At 31.2% G+C, this 21,763-nt stretch overlaps 1 protein-coding gene across 4 annotated transcripts in view; it reads right to left on the reverse strand.

Annotated features, from left to right (window-relative positions):
• LOC115888854 overlaps positions 1 to 21,763 on the reverse strand; it is a 114,510-nt gene that overhangs the window by 37,915 nt on the left and 54,832 nt on the right. The window contains exon 1 of one of the 4 annotated variants that reach the window (XM_030908714.1): positions 20,799 to 21,084. The exons of 2 other annotated variants lie outside the window; for them this stretch is intronic. The gene's annotated coding sequence lies outside the window, so the exon portion shown is untranslated. Of the gene's footprint in view, positions 1 to 20,798; positions 21,085 to 21,763 lie in introns of those variants that run through there. One more of the 4 variants, XM_030908717.1, reaches the window with a different exon arrangement.

Raw genomic sequence — 21,763 nt, forward strand, 5'->3', positions numbered from 1 at the left:
AAAATATGATTTTCGAGTAGTTCCAAATAATATTCTGCATTTAAATTTAGCGTAAGAAATAACGGCCCGATAATATTGTGTCCGAATATCCCTGCCCAAACATTTACTTTCCGTGGATATTGCGTCCTTGTTTCGACAAACCTGTGTTGGTTTTCTTTGTTCCAATATCGATAATTTTAAACATTGGGTTCATTATTTAACGTAAACGTGCATTCGTCAGTGAAACATATGTTTTTTTAAAAATTCCCTATCCGTGTTTGCTCTTCCATCATATCAAAACAAAACGCCTGCCGCCGTATTTCGTCCCCATCTCGTAGCTCTTGGTGCTTTTCATATTTGAAGGAATAGTATTTATGTCGTTTCAAAATTCGAAACGCTGTAGTGTGATCTATTCCTATTTCATCCTCAAGTTTTCTTGTGCTGATCTTTCCATCGTTCTCTTCCGCGCACAATAAAACTTCCAAATCGGTATCATTTCTTGCATCTTCTCTTTGTTCCTGCCTTGCTTCATATCTGCAGTTATTTATTATGGTACCTTTGGTCTCAAATCTCTGGATATTCCTTGCGATTATAGATTTTCCAGGTATCGGTCTATTCGGATACAGAGCAGCAAACATGTCCGACACCTTTTGATAACTATTTCCTTGATAATACCATTTAATCATCAATACTTTTTCTTCGGTATTGTAATTCATGGCTAATATTTTCGATGTAGGTATGAGTTTTTAATAATAATAATAAAGCACTAAATAGATAAATTTCTGATATGACAACTTCATTTGACAGTTATCTTTTACCTTGACTGGTGCTCATAAGTAAATACAGGGCCATAAGAAAGGAGAAATATTTAAAAAGAAATCGGCGATAACTCGTAAACGGGCTAATCAAAAATATCTAAAGTTATTCTTTTGAATGTGAGTTTTAGCGCTCTTCAATAAACCTAAATAGAATTATTCTCTAAAATAATTAGGGAAGTCAATAATTGACCCCATTAAAATTTACATGGGATTTCCTATGTCCCGCTCGATGATGCAATACCCGGTATATCTCTATTACTGTTTTTGTAAAAATTCACGGCAATCGGTGCGGGTGTCAAGAATTCGGACGTTGATAATAAGTTTGTTAGAAGGATTTGCAAGCGTTATAGTTAACTCTATCAATTCAAACACATCAAGAACGAACAAAAAGAGCATAGGGATCGTGTTAAATGTCATGAAACCTGACATGGAGTCTCTCTCCGAACGGTACGATCTCCTATCGGTTCTATCTTACTGTACATGTCGTACGGGCTGTGTCTGGCCCGAGTACGCTAACCCTAAGCCGGTTTTCTTAGAAACAATCACGATAGTTCAGGTCATTGCGACCAAGTCTGCACCGGACCGGGTACAAGTTTAAAGGCCCCAACCTGACTGCTGGCTGGCTCTTTCTTCTCTTTGGAGTCTCATTCAGAAATGAAAAGATGCTGTGTAATTACGTTACGTGGAGAAGATGCGACCATCTACTGTGCTAGAGATGGTAATAGAATAATCAAATCATTCTGGGATACTACGCAGATTTGAAAAATTACAAAACTTTTCGAACCATTTTTAGCCGACCATTCCAACAGGTATGGTAGGTTTGGTTTGGCCGCTGTCATTTTATATGTAAAATTATATGAGGAATGTCATCGATCGTCTTTTCCAACTTTTGGTCGATCGTCTTCTCCAAGGATTTGTTTTCGATCATACAAGTATGTATATCTCAAACACATCTACGTATTCATATTTAATAATTTTGGAGTTTTCTGCAATTAAATTATTTTAAATACAATAATTTATTATAACATTAATACATGAACATATCATTAGGTACCTGTACCTGCCTTACTAGATTTATTATTATTTTATTATTTACATCATACTTTGATCTACTTACATTACGATTAGTACTCTTATTAACATATTATAAGCAATTCAAAATAATAAGACTATAGCAGAAAATAACATTGTTGATATCCTTGATTTTATTATGTTAATTTGGAATTGTTAAATATGAATTTGTTTTTAGCGATAGTTAACATTCCTAACAATATAAAACTTAGAAAGATTTTTATATGTATTATAGTTTACAGGTAAATAAGTTATTAAGGTCAAAAATTGGCTTATATCATTTTTTAGATTTATTTTTTAAATAATTTGCTTGTTTTAGAATTATTACTCCTTCAGGAATTTTTTTACATTTTATGATAAACCATGTTGATTTCTATTGGATTTAAACTAATGTTACTATTTATTTTTATGCATTAATTAAATACAAATTAATGTAAAAAATGATACATGATATTACTCTTCTAGACGATTCAATGCATTTTGGTTGGACTCGCATATTTTATATCCCCATTTAAAACAGCTTGACCCATCGGCTGAGGTTATAATCACAGGTGTTCATTTTACTAAAGAAAATTCCCATGGTCTCGCAGTTTTCACTACTATTTTATACGTTTTCCAAGAAATTATACCATTTATTTTTAAATGAGATATACTACAGTATTAAAAGAATATGAATGAATTAAATATAATAACATTTATTTGAAGGATCTAAATCTGGAATGTATACACGTAAAAATAGATGGTTGAAAGAATTTGTTTTTAATAAAAAGATGTAGATATATGATTCTATCGAAATATAAACGACTTACTCAATATGTAAACGAATCTATACTAATATATAAAATCCTTAAGTAACTGACTCACTGATTATCCTGCTCATCACGATCCTGCTCAAACCACTCAACGTAAGAAGTTCAATTTTGGCATACAGATTGATTCTAGGGTGTAGAGGTTCGATAAGAAGGGATTTTTCCAGTTCTAGATTTCTAGGTTCGATAAGAAGGGGAAATTCCAGTTCCAAGGGGGTGAAACCACCCCTCAAATATTACAATATTTTTTATTTAAAAAACAGTCAAGTTTCCGAAAAAACGCTTAAGCACGTATATTTTATTTTGTTTTTTTTTACATATTTTAAGATTTTTTTATAAATGTATACAGGGTGTTTCGAAAAATCTGGTCATGGATTAATTACGATCCTGCTTAAAGCGCTTGACGTAAAAAGCTGATTTTTGGAAAACGGATTGACTTTAGGGTGTATGTTGTTGTTCTGTGTAGGTTCTATAAGAAGGGATTTTTCTTAACTCGAATTCTAAGGGGGTGAAACAACCCCTTAAAATATTAGAATATTTTTTATTTAAAAACCGGTGAGTTTTTCGGAAAAACTCTTAAACACGTATATTTTATTTTGTTGTTTTACATATTTTAAGATTTTTTAAAAATTTATACAGGGTGCTTCATAAAATATGACCATTGAGTAATCACGATTCTGGTTAAACTGCTTGACGTTTAAAGCTGATTTTTGACAAACAGATTGACTGTGGGGTGTAGAGGTTCGATAAGAAGGGGTTTCTCGAATCTCAAATTCCAAGAGGGTGAAAACGCGCCTCAAACATTACAAAATTTGTTATTTAAAAAACGGTTAGTCTTTCGGGAAAACGCTTGGACAAGCATACCCAAGTAGCATTTTCACGACTTGCGATCACATGTTTACTAAACACAACGTTGGATTAATTACAAAAAATAGTTAGCTCCCTACCTTGGATATTAAAATAAATTTAAACGTTTTTATAACGTTGTGCCGACGTTGGACTAGTTCTACAGCAAAGTAAGAAGCTTCTGCGACGTCGAATAAACGTTGTTTTGTAACCTTTTTTGCTTAAGTGATCTTTAGGTGAGTCGGACAACGTAGTTACAACGTTGGACAATATAGAGTTTTCCGACGTCAGTTTCAGGACCTATTCCAACGTTATGCAAACGTCGTCTGTTTTACTAATTCCAACGTTGTTTAGATTTCCTTATTCTTATGTTGGTAGGACGTCGTATTGAACCATAACCTTAAATCTTAAATTTTCACTTCATTGTTCTGTTCAGTCAGACAGTTCAGTGCTGTTTTTGTTTTTATAAAAAAAACTTAATTAAAATGGGACAAAAGAAAGGTACATATAAAACTAAATTTAAATATACATCGACATATATTACCGATGTTTATCCACTCCCTCGTTTATTTAGATTATAGAGGGCGGCACAAGCTAGATTCTAGGATGACTGAACTAGGCAATCTTGCGACTAGTATACTACCTGTTAAGGCCGAACTGCGACTTTATTAGTCCAGTATGCGACTACTCGAACTACTCCATCTTAATCTCCAAAACAACAAAGTGAAAGCCGCCATGTTGTTAAATAAGAAAATGTTTCGTTCCTAAAATAGCAATTCCTGCTTTTTGAATACATTAACTTGAAATATTTCACCCTAAAAAAAACGCGCAAACAATTTTTTCGACTGCGAATAAATTATTCTCATTTTACTAAAAAAAATTCAAGAAAATTTTTAAAACTTCTATAATTTTAAGGCCCATTAGTATTTTTCAAAGTAGAAACAATACATTTATCAATAGAGTTGTTTGCGTTTAACTTTTTTGCCTTGGGTAACGAGTTACAGAGTCGGTTAAAGTGTTTCAATAATTATGATCTTCAAACATCCTCCACACTTAAATACTTTTGTTTTGTTTTCCTTCACTGCCATCTGACATATGTCTCTAACTAAATCATAAAAATAATATTTTTAGTATAATTATCCCAATTTAGGATAAAACGCGACTTAGAGGCCATATTAGTTTTGTATTTTTGTGAATTAGGATTTTAAACAACGTTGCAGTTTGTACTAAATTAGGCTTCTGGCCAATCGTTTCGGCCCAAAAATTATTCTCCAAACTAGTGCAGACTAGGGTTGGCACGAGGTTGGGCCGACGTTGTACCCCGACGTTTGGTCGCGTGACACAACGTTGTCCCGACGTCCAAATGCTGCTTGGGTAATTTATTTTGTTTTTAACATATTTTCAAATTTTTTAAAAAAATCATACAGGGTGTTCCAAATTGTTGGGTAATTTCTTAACCACGATTCTGCTTAAACTGCTTGACGTAAAAAGCTTATTTTTGGCAAACGAATTTTCCGAAAGTCAAACTCCAACGAGATGAAACTACCCTTCAAATATTACCAAGTTATATAATAATATCGCCATATTGTTTTTTCTCATGCTGACATAAATGTGAGAAAATTTTATCCAGTTTGTATGTAAATGGAAATTCTTGCTTTGCTTTATCATCACCATTACAAATGATTAATTCGACGCGAACGAAGTCGCTGGTACACGCTAGTATAAATAATATGATACAACTTAAATTTAAGTTGTTTTACCACTCTGATCATATACCGTTAGAACAAATATTTAACAATAACTTAACAAAGTCAAAGCTGACGCGCGACAATGTGTTTGTCCTATGCAAAGTGGGTTATAGGCCTTGTCAAAGAGAAAAAATCACAATTTGCAATATTAAGAAGAAAGTTTTACGTTGAAAAGAAAACAAAAAGAACTGGTTCCTATTTAGCGCACAGATAGCTCAGAGCTACTGATAAACTAAGTAAAATAATTGACGTTCAGTTTGCTATTGGCAATCACAAATCTGTAGAAAATACTTGAATATAAAATGCATAAACTGGAGTAATTGAAAATGAAAGCCATTGGGGTATTGCGGTCTAAAAATAACAGAATTATACAGGGTGGAACGAATTGTATTCAGGTAACTTGTGCAGATTGAAATAAGTGAAAAAGTCGTATAAATGTATATCCTAAAATGCCTCATTTCGGAGATACTGGGGTTTCATATTTATTTCGATTTTATACAAATAATTTCTGAACCATCGTGGATATTTGGATGAAAATTGGGGTCTGGGAGTTTTTTGACATGAGAAATTTGAATTTGATGTCAATGTGACTCTTACTTGTAGAGGACGCCACCTACTGATTTTTTAGCTGGTTTGAAGAGTAATAACTTTTCGTCCGTACCTGTATAAAACTAATGAGTAAAAAATATACATTTCCGTCATTTTTTACGCAAAAAACGTCTCTTGGTAAAAATCGCTACGGGTAATGGTCCTCGAGAAATTTGAAATCGAAATTATAAATACTTGTCATCATTGAGATAAATTAAACATGTTAACTAAATAGCTATTAGACAAATCAGAAATTTGAAATGTTTTTGTGCCAAAATTTCAACAAAAACTGCTTTGTCATAATTTTGAACGAACGAGTCGTAAGAATTGAATAGGATCACTGCCCAGATTACGGTTCGTTCAAATGGATCACGGTCAGCACGGATTCATACAATTTGAACGGACGAGTCGTAAAAAAGAGTCGTAAGAATTGAATCGGATTACTGTCCAGATTACGGTTCGTTCAAAAGGATCATGGTCAGCACGGATTCATACAATTTGAACGCACGAGTCGTAAAAAAGAGTCGTAAGAATTGAATCGGATTACTGTCCAGATTACGGTTCGTTCAAATAGATCATGGCCAGCCCGGATCGATAAAATTTAAACGGACGAGTCGTAAGAATTGAATCGGATCACTGTCCAGATTACGGTTCGTTCAAATGGATCATGGTCAGCACGGCTTCATACAATTTCAACGGACGAGTCGTAAAAAAGAGTCGTAAGAATTGAATCGGATTACTGCCCAGATTACGGTTCGTTCAAATAGATCATGGCCATCACGGATTCATATAATTTGAACGGACGTGTCGTAAAAAAGAGTCGTAGGAATTGAATCGGATCACTGCCATGATTACGGTTCGTTCAAATGGATCATGGTCAGCACGGCTTCATACAATTTCAACGGACGAGTCGTAAAAAAGAGTCGTAAGAATTGAATCGGATTACTGCCCAGATTACGGTTCGTTCAAATAGATCATGGCCATCACGGATTCATATAATTTGAACGGACGTGTCGTAAAAAAGAGTCGTAGGAATTGAATCGGATCACTGCCATGATTACGGTTCGTTCAAATAGATCATGGCCAGCCCGGATCCATAAAATTTAAAGGGACGAGTCGTAAAAAAGAGTCGTAAGAATTGAATCGGATTACTGCCCAGATTACGGTTCGTTCGAATAGATCATGGCCAGCACGGATTCATACAATTTGAACGGACGAGTCGTAAAAAAGAGTCGTAAGAATTGAATCGGATCACTGCCCTGATTACGGTTCTTTCAAATGGATGATGGCCAGCACGGATTCGCAACTTTATTAGAATATTTTGAACGGGAAAGCGGTAGTAATGGCCCTTTATGTCCCTTAAGTGCTGTTAAAAAGGTGAGTTTTGTTGATGTAAATAATAACTGTTTACATATTTATAATTAATTTATTTTTGTTTTCTAAAATATTTTGATTAAAAGAAAATATATAAAATTGGGCAACGCTGTGCCGGTCAAGCTTAATCACGTGACTAAAAGTTTATTTGGTATGAACTGTAGAGACGTTTTTTACGTAAAAAATGACGAAAATGTATATTTTTTCACTCAGTAGTTTCATACAGGTATGGTCCTGTATAATTAATATTTGATAATTATTCATCAAAATTCCTAAACGTCACTTATTATATCATTACTTTTTTTAAATTAGCTTGAAATTGTCAAGATGTTTAATGACATAAACATCTTGTTACCGTATCTACTCCTATCTACTCTAAACAAGCCATAAAATATTTATCTTTGAAAAAATAATTTGTATGCAAACTTGTGCTTCTTTTTGACGAGATTTATCGTCAATTTGCCGTTAGTACGGTCCCTGATTTTAATACCTAGAGCGGTATTTTATCAGTGCCGGTCACATAACAGATCCATTCGAGAACTGTTATTTCTGTTGACCCCATATCTATGCAATATTTATCAAAAATGTAAATATTCAGAGAGCGCTAACAATTCGATACATTCTTTGAATTTTAGCGTATCACAATCAGGCTGTGGCTGTTTTATTAATCAAGTTTCTTTTTTCCATGACAATTTGTTAAAATTGCCTTATATCTATCAAAAAAGTAGATAAAATAGTACTTTAACCGCAAGAGTAGATTAAATGATACTTTAACAGCGAGGATAGGTTAAAAACTTTGTTTCTTCTAGCACGTTTTTTAATTGCTTCCATTTTTGAAAATTTTTGTATTCCTTTTCATAAGTTATTCTGGATTTAAATGGAAGTAGTTTGGATATGGCGTTTGTCGCCTCAGCCTGAATATATATTGATAATTTACTTATTTCGAGCCATTTCTGGCTCCAATTCAATCAGCAATCGACACGAAAGAGAATTAAAAAAGATTGACTCAAAACCATAGATAAAAGACTTATACTATTAAATAGATAGGCAACTTATAATACATTTCAATTTTATTATACAAGGGCGCCTCTGGTAGACGGAGGAAGAAATATTAATGGAAGAGAGGGGGTGCGGGGAAGGGGGGTTGTTTTAGTTAATTTAAAATATATTTAGACATACATGTAAGAACACTTTGTGTGCTTTTAATTAGGTCGAACATATTATAAACGATAAATCAACTGAATTAAAAGCATACAAAGTGTTCTTATATGTCGGATATTAATTAAAAAATATATTAAAAATACTATTTTTAGGTTAAGAAGTTGCTACTAGTTATTGCCAGAGGGCGTTAAATCAGAATTTTTTTGTAGTTTCCATAGTTTCCAACGGCCTTTGTCATACTATTGTCAAATTCTCAATAAATATTGTCGTTGTCATAGCGCCAATCATAATATTATAGTCTATAAAATGAATAACTTTGAATTTTGACCGTTATTTTTTACCAACATGGCAAATATAAAATCCCTCTGTCAAAAAAATTACTGATATTCTTTAAATTGAGTGCCTGAACGAATCAGATAGGTAACTCTTTTTTACTTTCGTGAAATAGAAAAGGAAAATAATAAAACAAGTGGCAGTTCTTCCTCTTCTTGCAAAAATCAACACGAAATGATATAATTGTCAAAAGTAAAATGTCATCAGCTTTTGACATTTTTAAACATCAGACCAATGCCGTCTCTAATAGAACAGCCTCGGAGAGAGATTTATGACGTCACGCTAGTTAGATACTACGGATTAATTAATAAATATGTTATAGAATACATGGAAAACATAATTATTCCTCGTATTTTTGGTTTGTATTTTAAAAATGATATATTTTACATGAAATATACATAATATACAGTTAATAAATACAATATATATACCTATTTATAATAATAAATACTTTGGCAAATAAACTATGAACATACAAAGGCAGAAAATGTTTTACAATTTACAAATAATGAATAGGTACATAAGATAATGGGTAAAATTTAAAATATATTTTAAGTTTTGGGGTTTGAAAATCGATCTAATTTAACAAAAAAAAACATTCAATATCTACTAATAGTGATGTATTATTATTTGCATTCGCAAAATTTATATGTATATTTTGCAAGTATCAATAATACAATATCATAGAAAAAAAAGGGTCAGCAATGGCTATGAAATAAAGATCGCTGTCATTTTATATGTAAAATTATTCTAAAATTTTTGATATTCTTGGGATTTAGGTTCGGGAAAAACGCTGATTAAGTTTTCATTTGGATTTTCACTATTTTTATTTGGTTTAAAAACGTTTCGGCTAACATTATAGCTTTCATCAGTGTTGTGTCATATGAAAAAAATGGTGTCGAATATAATCCAAAAATTTACATATTAAAAATATTCACACCACACACCATATAATGTTTACTGCAATTAATAAACTAATATAAACTTGTCAAAAGATGACCACATATTTTTAAAATTATTCTTAACACTAAAACTATCTATACATTGACTATGGAGTACGATTTCAGCTATAGTCAATGTAGATAGTTTTATCGTTAAGAATAATAATTTTAAAAAATATGTGGTCATCTTTTGACAAGTTTATATTAGTTTATTAATTGTATTAATTGCACTAAACATTATGTGGTGTTAGGTTAGGTTGTGAATATTTTATATGTAATTTTTTGGATTATATTCGACACTATTTTTTTCAACATATTTATTAATTCCTAGTATCTAAATGGGATTAATAGCATGACGTCATAAATCTCGCTCCGAGGCTGTTCTATTAGAGACGGCATTGCGTCAACATGGCCGCAAGTTGCTAACCTAATAAAATTAACACTAGAAAAGGCCGCGGGAACTGTCAAATTCAAAGTTATTCGTTTCACAAACTATATCAAATGATTATCAAAGCGTTTTTCAAACTATAATTTGTTATAGGTACGTGTTTTAATTAGACAATTCCTTTTGTTTGAGGCCCTAAAAATATAATGTAAGTCTTTTATTTTTTCCATCATTTAAGTACTTATTTATATTTACTCCATTTACAAAACTTTGGGCGTATTACGTTGGTCTTGTTTTATTATAATAAACGATGTTTAAATATTTGTCTTATAAATAAAACTTTAAATAATAAATAATATTTACACATGTTTGGCTTTAATTTTATTTAATAATTGTATAAATTATACTGTTAATCTAATTTTTTACACATGACAACGATACTTGTTATTAGTATTGTTGAATTTGTGTAAAAAATAAGATTTAATAATCAAATTTAATTATATATTTTAGAGTAAAATTCAATAAATACGCTCATTTAAAAAGCCCGCGCTTCGATCCATTTAAAACCAGCTCTACTCAATAGATGGCACCACTTCTGTAGGACCATTTTTCAATATGGCAGAGTCCATTCTTTTTCTAGCTAGGTATATTCTTTGATTGTATTTTTTAGACATTGTGAATGATCGTAAAGTTTTAAGTATAAAGTATAATTTAAACCACTAATTTATTCCAATAATTTTGAGCTTCTGCTTGAGGCTTTAAAATTACAAGCACAACGGTCACTGTAATGGATCTTTGGACAGATCCTTTGAATAAGAAGACTAAGGAAGGAGCATAATGCTATCCATGTATTCATGCATGGTGGGCGGAAAAGCCACCATAAAAGCTCTCTAGGGTGGGGATCCTTGACAGTTCTGTTTGACGATTCATTTGACACATTTGAATTTGATTTGAAATTTTGTGGCTTTGTCAGTCTTTACGGAGCTTATTTTATGTTATTTATTATTTATTCTACTACTGATAGTTGTATAAAGGTAGTAAATCTAGATGGAAATTGTGGCAGAACTTAAATTAACAGTGCACACTATCGCGATTTATCGAAAAGACTCTAAAATAGTTGGTTGTGTGGCGTGCGGTAGATCTCGGCAAAAATTGAGTGAAATAATGGAACAACTTTTTCGCTAGTAAGTGACTATATAATATACATACGTGTAGTAAAACCGATCATTTATGAAATTCACTTAAATTAACTAAATTATATATTTTCTTGCATTTTAGCTTTTATTTATTACTTGTCAAAGATTAGATGTCAAAGAATTTAGATACGTTAATTTGACTTACCTGCTTCAGTAGCGTATCGATGTTTGTGGTAATAAATACTTATTATAACTTATCTATTTTTTATTAGAATTATATATTTTATAACAATTTTAATAACTACCAACATTTATTCACAACGTAAAATAAAACAACAAATTATTGAGTCTACCCCACGTCTACCCTACATCATAGTTTTACATTTTTTAAATAAAATTAGAACGACACTGATAAACCGGAATTTAAGTCGGCCATATTTGAGGCCCATCGTGGTGTACCTAAGATTTTTGATATGCTCCTTCCTTAGTCTTCTTATTCAAAGGACAGATCCTAATCATAACAAAATAAAGATAAAATAATTCACAAATTACTACCATGAGTGCACTGAAAATGAAAAAATTAACCAGATCCAGATATTATTATATCTGGGTACTTTCGAACAATGTACAATGAGTAGAGATATGTGCACTGTATTTTTTTGGCCTGCAATATGACTATTTTTCCAATTTAATTAGTTAGACAGGTAAGTAATCATAAAAACCATCTTTTCCACGTTCTTGCTAGTCTAAAGCTGTGGCTTTGAAACCGCTGTCGAGAAAATATGAGATGCGTTTCCTGCGATTGAATTTTTACTTTCGTTCTCATGGCTAGACTGTGGCTGTGGTTAATTTTTTCTTCGGTTTGTTTTACTGTAATTTTATAGATTATTCGTTTAAAACGTGGTTTTTCGTCGAAGAACAAAAGCGATTTGCGTAAATGGAAATACTACAAATGAAATATTAGCAGTTGACTTTCTTAGCTATATATAAGGTTATTTACTGAAAAATCTGTTTAAAAAGATTACTAAATATTTCATCTAGTTGGTTGAATGTTGATATTATTGTACTTATGTATTACACAGAATTAAAACTAGATTAAGCTTATAATTATGACACAAAAATTAACTAGATGAAATCAAATGGACACAATATGTATATTTCCTTTCCTGTTCACTGCTTAAAATTGTTCTCTTTTCATATTAAAAGGCATATATGTGTCACAATCATTTCTCTCATGTTATCGACAATAGTTGATCAAGTTTTGTAAAAACTGTCTTTAACATATCCCCATAAAAAATCTGGACTAGATAAAATCAGGAGCATTTACCAGCAACTAATAGAATCATATCAACTCTGATGTAGGATAAGTTTGCAAATTTCTGAGAATTTTTTTTGTTTTAACTGACACAAAATGATAACTAGTTGTTAAAGCTGGACTAATTAGACAGCTATGTTGAAGTAACGTCAGACATATCACAGCCACCTAGATTTTATCAAATTATAAAGATCTACTCAGATCAAATCATGTAAATGAAAATATCTAGGAAAATCTTTGTTTGAGGGTAGGCAACCCTAATAGTATTTTGAAGAGACATGAATTCCCCGTCGAATACCATAATAATATACCGGGTGTTTCATTTAAAATAAAAGAGTAATTTGCTTTTAAGGTTACCAATGTTTCAATATTAATTTTGTCTTGCCCTGTATAACTTTTTGGGTCAAATTTTAATTTGATTTAAAGTATAATCGTTATTTTAACTACATATTGGGCTATACCGGGCAAATTCGAATTTAGGTAGCTTTTATTGAAATTTAAAAATTGCTGTTCATTTTTAGAAAATGTGAAATATGTAAAAAACTTTACATTTTAGTCATATACTTCTTTAATAAAATTCACCTTTATTTTTCTCCTAGAATCCGAAAATCAATTAATATACAGGGTGTTCCATTACAAAAAACATAATTTTGATGTGTAACTTTTTTGGGGGATACCCTGAAGAACTCTCTATATTTAATAAATTGTACTGAAGCTGTGGTTGGTTCCTTGTGAAACATCGTTGAAATATTAGTATTTTAATAAAGCACGCTTTTAGATGTTTCAAAAAACTTTTAATAAGAGTAACTTTAACTCTACATATATGTTTCGGCTTGTTAGGCCTTTTTCAAGAGTTTTTTAAGAACTAATCGTCTAACTACACTGTAACTATATATATATTTGCTATGGAGGTGGGTTCAGAGAGTTTACAGTAGGGGTAATAAAAAATGTGTTTAGAAATCCTTGTTGGTCGTTAACATTATTTTCGTTTTTAACGGATTTTAGTATTTCTAACTGATCAATGTAATTTAAGCGTCTACCTTGAGAAAATTGATGGTCCATCAATTTTCTTGATGTTACAATTATAAAACAGTCTAATAGATTACAATTTGATATTTACAGAAAACCCACTACCACAGACACTGTAATACATAGTCAATCACACCAATCCTGGCAAATCAAAATGTCACCCTTTCATAGTTTAATTCATAGATTAGTAATGTTTCCACTGAGCCCAGAGAATTTTAAAAAAGAGTTAAATATTATTAAACAGATCGCCATCAACAATGGATATAAGTGTTCCCTTATTGATAATATGCTAAAGAAAAAACAAAACAAAATATTAATGAAAAATTTTTAATCCGCTAATTCTAAAGACAATAACAATTATCAACCTTTAAACTACATTCCTAATTTAACTAACAAAATATCAAATAATCTCAATAAAATAGGATGTAAAACTATTAACGTAAATAAAAGAAATTTAGGTCAAATTTTATTAAATAATAAAGACAAAACTAATGTCAAAAATAAGTCGGGTGTATATAGGGTGGATTGCAATACTGTGATGCCGTGTACATAGGCCAAACAGGTAGAAATTTAGATATAAGGATTAAAGAACATGTAAAGTATATTAATAATCTCCAGCATAGTTCTGGTCTTGCAACTCATTGTATAGTAAATAATCACAAAATTAATGAAAACTCAATTAAGTTACTACACAGAGAAACAAAAGGTAGACGTTTAAATTACATTGAACAGTTAGAAATACTAAAATCTGTTAAAAACGAAAATAATGTTAACGACCAACAAGGATTTCTAAACACATTTTTTATTACCCCTATTGTAAACTCTCTGAACCCACCCCCATAGCAAATATATATATAGTTACAGTGTAGTTAGACGATTAGTTCTTAAAAAACTCTTGAAAAAGGCCTAACAAGCCGAAACATATATGTAGAGTTAAAGTTACTCTTATTAAAAGTTTTTTGAAACATCTAAAAGCGTGCTTTATTAAAATACTAATATCTCTATATTTTTAAAAAATGTTCTAAATTAACCTACATATGCTCACAAAATTTCATTACAATACAAAGTGTCGTTCTCCTTGGAGTCTCCCCGTCGTATGAGAGGCGCCGCCCTGTAGAAGTGTTGCCAAATTGTTTTTGATACAGTAAAATGTGTTAGTGATATTAAAAAAAATCTCTTAACTTCCGATTAGTACTACATCAATAAAAAGAAAATACCACAAATAAGAATAATGTGATCCCAATTTTCTAATTAGTGTCCGCACCCTTGTTTTGTGAACTAACCAAGTTATCGTATACAAGCTTTTTCAATTAGGTTTAATAGATTTCAATGATCGTATAAAGTGAATGAAAAAAGATAGGGGTATTTATTTTTTCACTGAGTCATACCATACTTGAGGTAAAATCTAATACAATACCTTTAATACCCAATAAAATGTTTTATCTTGATAGAATGTCGATAGTTTATTATTAAGGTATTTAAAACCATTAAATCTCGCAAAGTTATACTTATTTATAGGCAATAAAATCTTATTTTTTCAATTATTATTGTTTCTTAAGACGGATGTTTAAGAATATTGGCCTTATAAGAAAAAAAATGTGTATTATGTGTCAGCAAAATTCAATTAAATAGCTTCACTAATAAATTCATTATTATTTTAAAGAAATAATTGTGTCACCAAGTCAGGTTAGACCTGTCAGTAATATTTCACTTTTACTCATAGGGTATGATCCCAGAGCGATCAGACATAACTAATTTTCACAAGGATGAAACCTTAGGCTCTCAGTAGTGCTCTGATGTGCTTTGAATACCGGCGGGTTTGTGGGGTTCGCCCTGTGATACCTTGGCAGATACCAGGTGAGAAAGGTAACTAAAAGAAATAAATGAACTTTACTTATTTTTACCTGTCTGATTTTTACATATATGTAAAAATCAGATATGTAAAATAAGTAAAGTTCATTTATTTCTTTTAGTTACCTTTGTCAGCTAGTATCTATGTGCCAAGGTGTCACAGGGTGAACCCCACAAACACGCCGCTATTCAAAGCCCATGAGAGTACTACCTTTGGTACTACTGAGAGCCTAAGATTTCATCCTTGTGAAAATAAGTTATGTCTGATCGCTCTGGGATCTTACTCTATTATACTCATAATTTTAATTCTGATCCTGTTTCTATTACATGAATGAAAGTACTTAAATGAGTCACAGATCATATGAATCCTTTTGAAATCATATCGGGGTTAACGAAACAAAAATCTATTAGCTTATCATTTAGTTAAACAGTGCGTAAAACCAACATGCTTTTCTATGTGGCCTTTTATTCATAATTCACCAACCAAACCAACTTTCTAAAATTCTGCTTATTTAATCAATTCAAATTGTTTAACCACAGACAATAAGGCGTGTATATTCTAGTTTTGTATTTCTTTTAAAACATTTTTATAATAGTAAAAATAAGAATAAATAATTTAAAATCAAAGTGACTGTTTTAGTTTAAAAATGAAACTGTTTTATATGTTGTGGAATATTTGTTTTTAACTTTTTACATCCGAAACTTAACATAGTTTTTATTTAAAAAATGTATAATTTAATGCTAAAATAAATTCAAACCACCCGGTACACCTATATAGGAAATATGCATAAATTTATCTTTATCCGTACCTTTATCCGTAGTTACATAATTCATAAGAATAATTTCTGAAATATCCACAAAAACAGTACAATTAAAATATCGACAAGAGACTAACTAGAACAATAATTAAAGCCATGCTAGAAAGTAATAATTATTATTACCTACCTATTGCAATTTAAATTAAATAAAGCAAATTCCTAGGTATAGAATTCATAATGCATAAATTGTGTAACAATTCGCAAAAACAAAAAAATATATTCATTATACCACAATGCCATTTTAGTACTTTTGTTTATAACTATTCTTCGTCCTTCATTGTTGTTGATTGTATATCTATATTAAGTGTGTATTTTTCAAATAATGTCATTTTTATTTGATAAAATACCTTTTACTTTTTTCTTATTTTTCACAAATTTTCAAAACAAAAAAATATTTTACTGTAAACTAATATAATCACCTTTTTATATACATCATTTGATAGGTAATTTTATCAATCACCAATTTTATATATATATATATATATTAATAATACCATTATATCGTAGAAAGTGAAATAAATCACATGACTTTTTCTCACCAGTTCAACTCATAAAGTTATTAAATTTATTCTACAATACAAAACCAATTAAAAGGAACAAATAAATTTCACTACCAATGAAAACAAAACAGGTTCAAATTCTCTCATATCTCATATTTTCTCAAAGAAAGCATTATAATATTAATTAATTTAGTTTCAAGACTATTTTGCAACATTAACCTTCACAAAAATTTCGATATCCTCTCACTATTATTATTAATAATATAATTATAAATTAGTAAAAGTTGTCTGAAATGTCTAAACTACTTTCTTTGAATGAAATACACCAAAAATTCAACTATTTAATAATAGTGCAATAAATTCTCATAATTTACTATAAAATTAAATTCATCTTCGTTACATATCATTACTTTCTCTTCACCTAATTTAAGCTCCTATTTTATTTTGTATGGCGGAGGGTTTAGAAATTGAGCCAGTTGCTTAAATGGCCATAAACACGTCTACTGTTAATATATCATTTTAATTAAATTAGAGATTCGAGAGAAATTACTTCCATTGTGTACAAAATAAAGATGAGTGAAAGAAGTTCCTTGGAAATATTTTAAAGCTAATTTTTTGAATGTTTTATTGTAAAATTCTCTAATTGGTGTCTTATTGTGGAGTATTTTGTGCCAAAATTGTAACTTAAAACCATGCATTTCCGCACCCATGTTTATAGGATTTTTTTTATATTTTTTTGATGAGAAATCACATAGTACTTACTTGACACGTTAGTCAGTTAATGATATTAAAGAAAATTTAAGGTTTTTATTAGACTTGGATTAAAGCAAATGAATAAAATTGCTCAAAATATCAAAGGACAACTTTTAATAGGCCTATAATACAATTTTGCTAACAGAAAAAAGAAAGTCAGTGGCGCACATGTATTTTTTAGAAAAATATTCCAGTGATAACCCCTGTATAATTAGTGTTAATGTTTACAAGTTTACGTTAATTTTTAGTAAATTTAGTTTAGGAACCGACCTCGCCAACATTATTATCGATTCTTCGTCCCCCAACAGTCTTAGACGCATGTTTTTTTCGATCATGCGGTATAAAACAAATAAAACAAAACAAAGAAACACATACAGTGTGTAGATAAAATATGTAGTAAAAAAACTACACTAATTTATTTGAAAGTGTTAAGTATTAGCCAAATAAATTAATGATTTATTTGACAGTTTTCAAACTTTTATTTATAACCACATACGTAATACTGACATTACTGACATTTAAAAAATTTGAAAGTGTCAAATTATCTACATTTCTTGTAATATCTTTATTAATTACTTATCTAACATCAACAAATATAAACAAGAATATTAACAATAATAATTGAAGATTTTAATTACATGCATTAAAATTACATTTAAACCAGAAAAAGAAGACACTTAAAAAAACTTACTTTAATAGGAAGGAATTCTTGAGGTGCTTTCGTTAGAAAATCCTCCAAGTTTTGCCTGGTAAAAATGCTAGACTTCTTTGGCTTAAAACCTACATTCTGGCGTTTTTAAAAGCCGACGAGTTTGTGATATTTTCATATGTCAGTCTTTTCCCTTAATTCTAGCATTGTCCGTATCATGCTGTACCTACGTAGCCCAAAAAGTAGATGGCTTTTTCTGCCTTGCCCTGCCATCAAGACTGTCTCCGAAGCAATATTCTTAGCATTTCTTTCGGCACACCATTTTTCGTATACTTTCAATGTTATTTCATATCGCCCCCTACCTTTCTCTTAAAGTAAACTGGCATCGGGGGATAAGTGATCGGACTCAACAACTTTAACATCAAGCGATCCAAAAGTCAACCTCACCTGCACGAGGGGGTAGATTAAAACTACCCAGGTATCCCCTGCTAGATAACAGACGAGGCTCGGGCGACCGAGTAAGGGGCGGGATAACCCCACAACCATATCAGAGAAATTGCGGAAATGCATTTCCCACAAAACTCGCCAACACGCAAGGCAAGCGCGGCGTTTTAATGCCAAAACCCTCCACTAAATATGAAATGTCACAAACTAAAATAAATACCCCAGGTGAGTAGGACGATACGTCCAAAATCTCACACTGATAACATATCAGTCAGTCTCATGGATTCTGGGGGAGACAAGCTCGTGACATCCAAAACAACACGATGGTGAAATGTTGACACATCTCAGATTCGCAGATGACATCGTCCTTGTCTCAGATAACATCGAAGATTCAAAGCAGATGCTCGAAGAATTAGTGCAGGCCTCATTAAAACTCCGTCTCCGGATAAATACGAGTAAAACGCAAATAATGACAAACTTAGTGCTGACACAGAACATCAGAATAGGTGACGCCGACATAAAAGAAACACATATATACAAATATCTCGGGCACGAATTACAAATCGGAAAGAACAACCAAACACACGAGATACAGAGCAGAATAGGTTTGGGTTGGGCTGCTTTTCGCAAACTGCGGGAGACCTTTAAAAGTGATATACCCATATGCTTGAAGAGGAAAGTTTATGAACAATGCGTCTTGCCGGTAATTACATATGGAGCGGAAACTCTAACATTAACGAAAAAGTCAGCAGAAAATTTAAGAGTAGCCCAGAGAGCCATGGAGAGAGCCATGCTTGGAATAACTAAAAGAGACAAAATTCCTAATAACACTATCAGACAAAAAAACAAAATTGAGACAAAAAAACTACTAAACTTTAGTTTCGGAGATATAAATTTAATCGGACCTTTTTAAAAAAATTAATTTTATTTTTCAGAAACTATTTAAGACAGAGTTTACCAAAAATGCTTTTTATATCTACTACTGGGTAAATGAATTTGTAGATATATTACGACATTTCTTGGAACTTTAATTTCGAAGATATTCATTTAATCGGACATTTTTAAAAAAGTTAATTTTATTTTTCAGAAACTATTAGAGATAGAGTTTACCAAAAATGCTTTTTATAACTACTAGTGGGTAAATGAATTTCTAGATATATTACGAATTTTTTTGGAACTTTAGTTTCGGAGATATAAATTTAATCGGACCTTTTTAAAAAAATTAATTTTATTTTTCAGAAACTATTAGAGACAGAGTTTACCAAAAATGATTTTTATAACTACTAGTGGGTAAATGAATTTCTAGATATATCCCGAATTTTTTTGGAACTTTAGTTTCGGAGATATTCATTTAATCGGACATTTTTAAAAAAATGAATTTTATTTTTCAGAAACTATTAGAGACAGAGTTTACCAAAAATGCTTTTTATAACTACTAGTGGGTATATGAATTTCTAGATATATTACGAATTTTTTTGTAACTTTAGTTTCGGAGATAATCATTTAATCGAACATTTTTAAAAAAATTAATTTTATTTTTCAGAAACTATTAGAGACAGAGTTTACCAAAAATGCTTTTTATATCTACTAGTGGGTAAATGAATTTCTAGATATATTACGAATTTTTTTGAAATTTTAGTTTCGGAGATATTCATTTAATCGGACATTTTTAAAAAAATTAATTTTATTTTTCAGAAACTATTGGACTAAACTGGACCGATGATGTAAAGCGGATTGCTGGAAATTGGATGATGACGGCCCAAAATCGAGAGACATGGAGAAATATGGAGGAGGCCTACGTTCAGCAGTGGACAACGACGGCTACATGATGATGATGATGATGAAACTGGCATCTGCTCTTTTTGCAGCTTCTGTAAGTTCTGGTGGAGTACCAATATTAAAGTAGTCTTCATTATCAGAACTTTCCGACAACATTCTGGCTTTCTATGTTATATAAATTTGAAAAAGCGAACGGGAAATTCAAAAACTGTCACTTGGTTGTTTATTTTGCTGTTGAAGGTTTGCGCCATAACAACCACTGGTACCGGTAACTATAGATATGGAAATGTCAAAACAGAAAAAACGACAAATTTACGCATATTTTTTTTTCAAAATAAAATACTGTCCCTATTTTTCAATTAATGATGTGGTTGTAAATAAAATAGTATACAAACCTCAGAGGAAAGTTTTTATTATTGTCTCGAGATTTATATGTAATATACTATTACTTTATTTCGGACTTCTATTTACCTTTATTTAGTTATTCACCTTTTCCTTACTAATGATTGCTAATGACTTCTACTATAATAATTATTGCCTTATAAAAATCCACCAATCACAACAACTTTTTAACACATCAGTCGCACCAAGTTTTCACACGACATTTTTTTCATAAATCCCATTCGAAATCAGCGTAAATTTGTCACAAATAATATGCGCTTAGAATTGGTTTGTGTACATAAGCATTACGCTGAATCGCGTTACAGTCGATACGAACATACATACTCGCGCCGCAAGCACACACTAATGACTAATAATAAAGTGAATGGTGAGAGACTGATAAATAAATTGAATGAATATATGGTTTTCTATAAGAAACCTGTTCCAAGAACGATGACTGACGGCTGGGGGCAATGTCGATTGTCGATGTGTAAGATAGATTAAATTATAAGGTAAAGTTTAATAGGTGAAGAAAGAATGAGATCTTTAACTTAGAGTTTGTTCTACTAGTCGTTTACTTAGTGAACATTATTTTGTCTACGGTTGTTCAATTACTTCTTCCCCTTCTCTAGTGATGAAACGAAATTTAAAAGACCATACCATAACGTGGTATGCTGATGCTTCCAACCAAACCAAAACCAAACCAGGAACAGGGATATGAATATTTGGGTCTGAAACTAAGAACCCCAAACCAATCGGCATCTTTCAGGCAGAAAGATACGATATCGAAAGATGTGTACAACTTATCTTAGATAGGAACTATCGGAAACAAGAAATAACTATCTTATTCGAAAGCCCAATTTCTTTAAAATAGTCTTCCCAAATTCTCTCTCTCTCTCTCTCTCTATATATATATACTTTTCTACATTTGGCATCTTGTATGATAATGCCATGAATCAAACGAAAAAACCCTAGGCAATAACTAGGCAGTGGATATAAATGTTCTGATGTAATGCTATGTTACAGTCCATAATAAGAACGTTTGGATTTTCGAG

The sequence above is a fragment of the Sitophilus oryzae genome, unplaced genomic scaffold (assembly GCF_002938485.1).
Source record: "Sitophilus oryzae breed Bouriz unplaced genomic scaffold, Soryzae_2.0 scaffold_808_pilon_pilon, whole genome shotgun sequence".
Classification (NCBI taxonomy): domain Eukaryota; kingdom Metazoa; phylum Arthropoda; class Insecta; order Coleoptera; family Curculionidae; genus Sitophilus; species Sitophilus oryzae.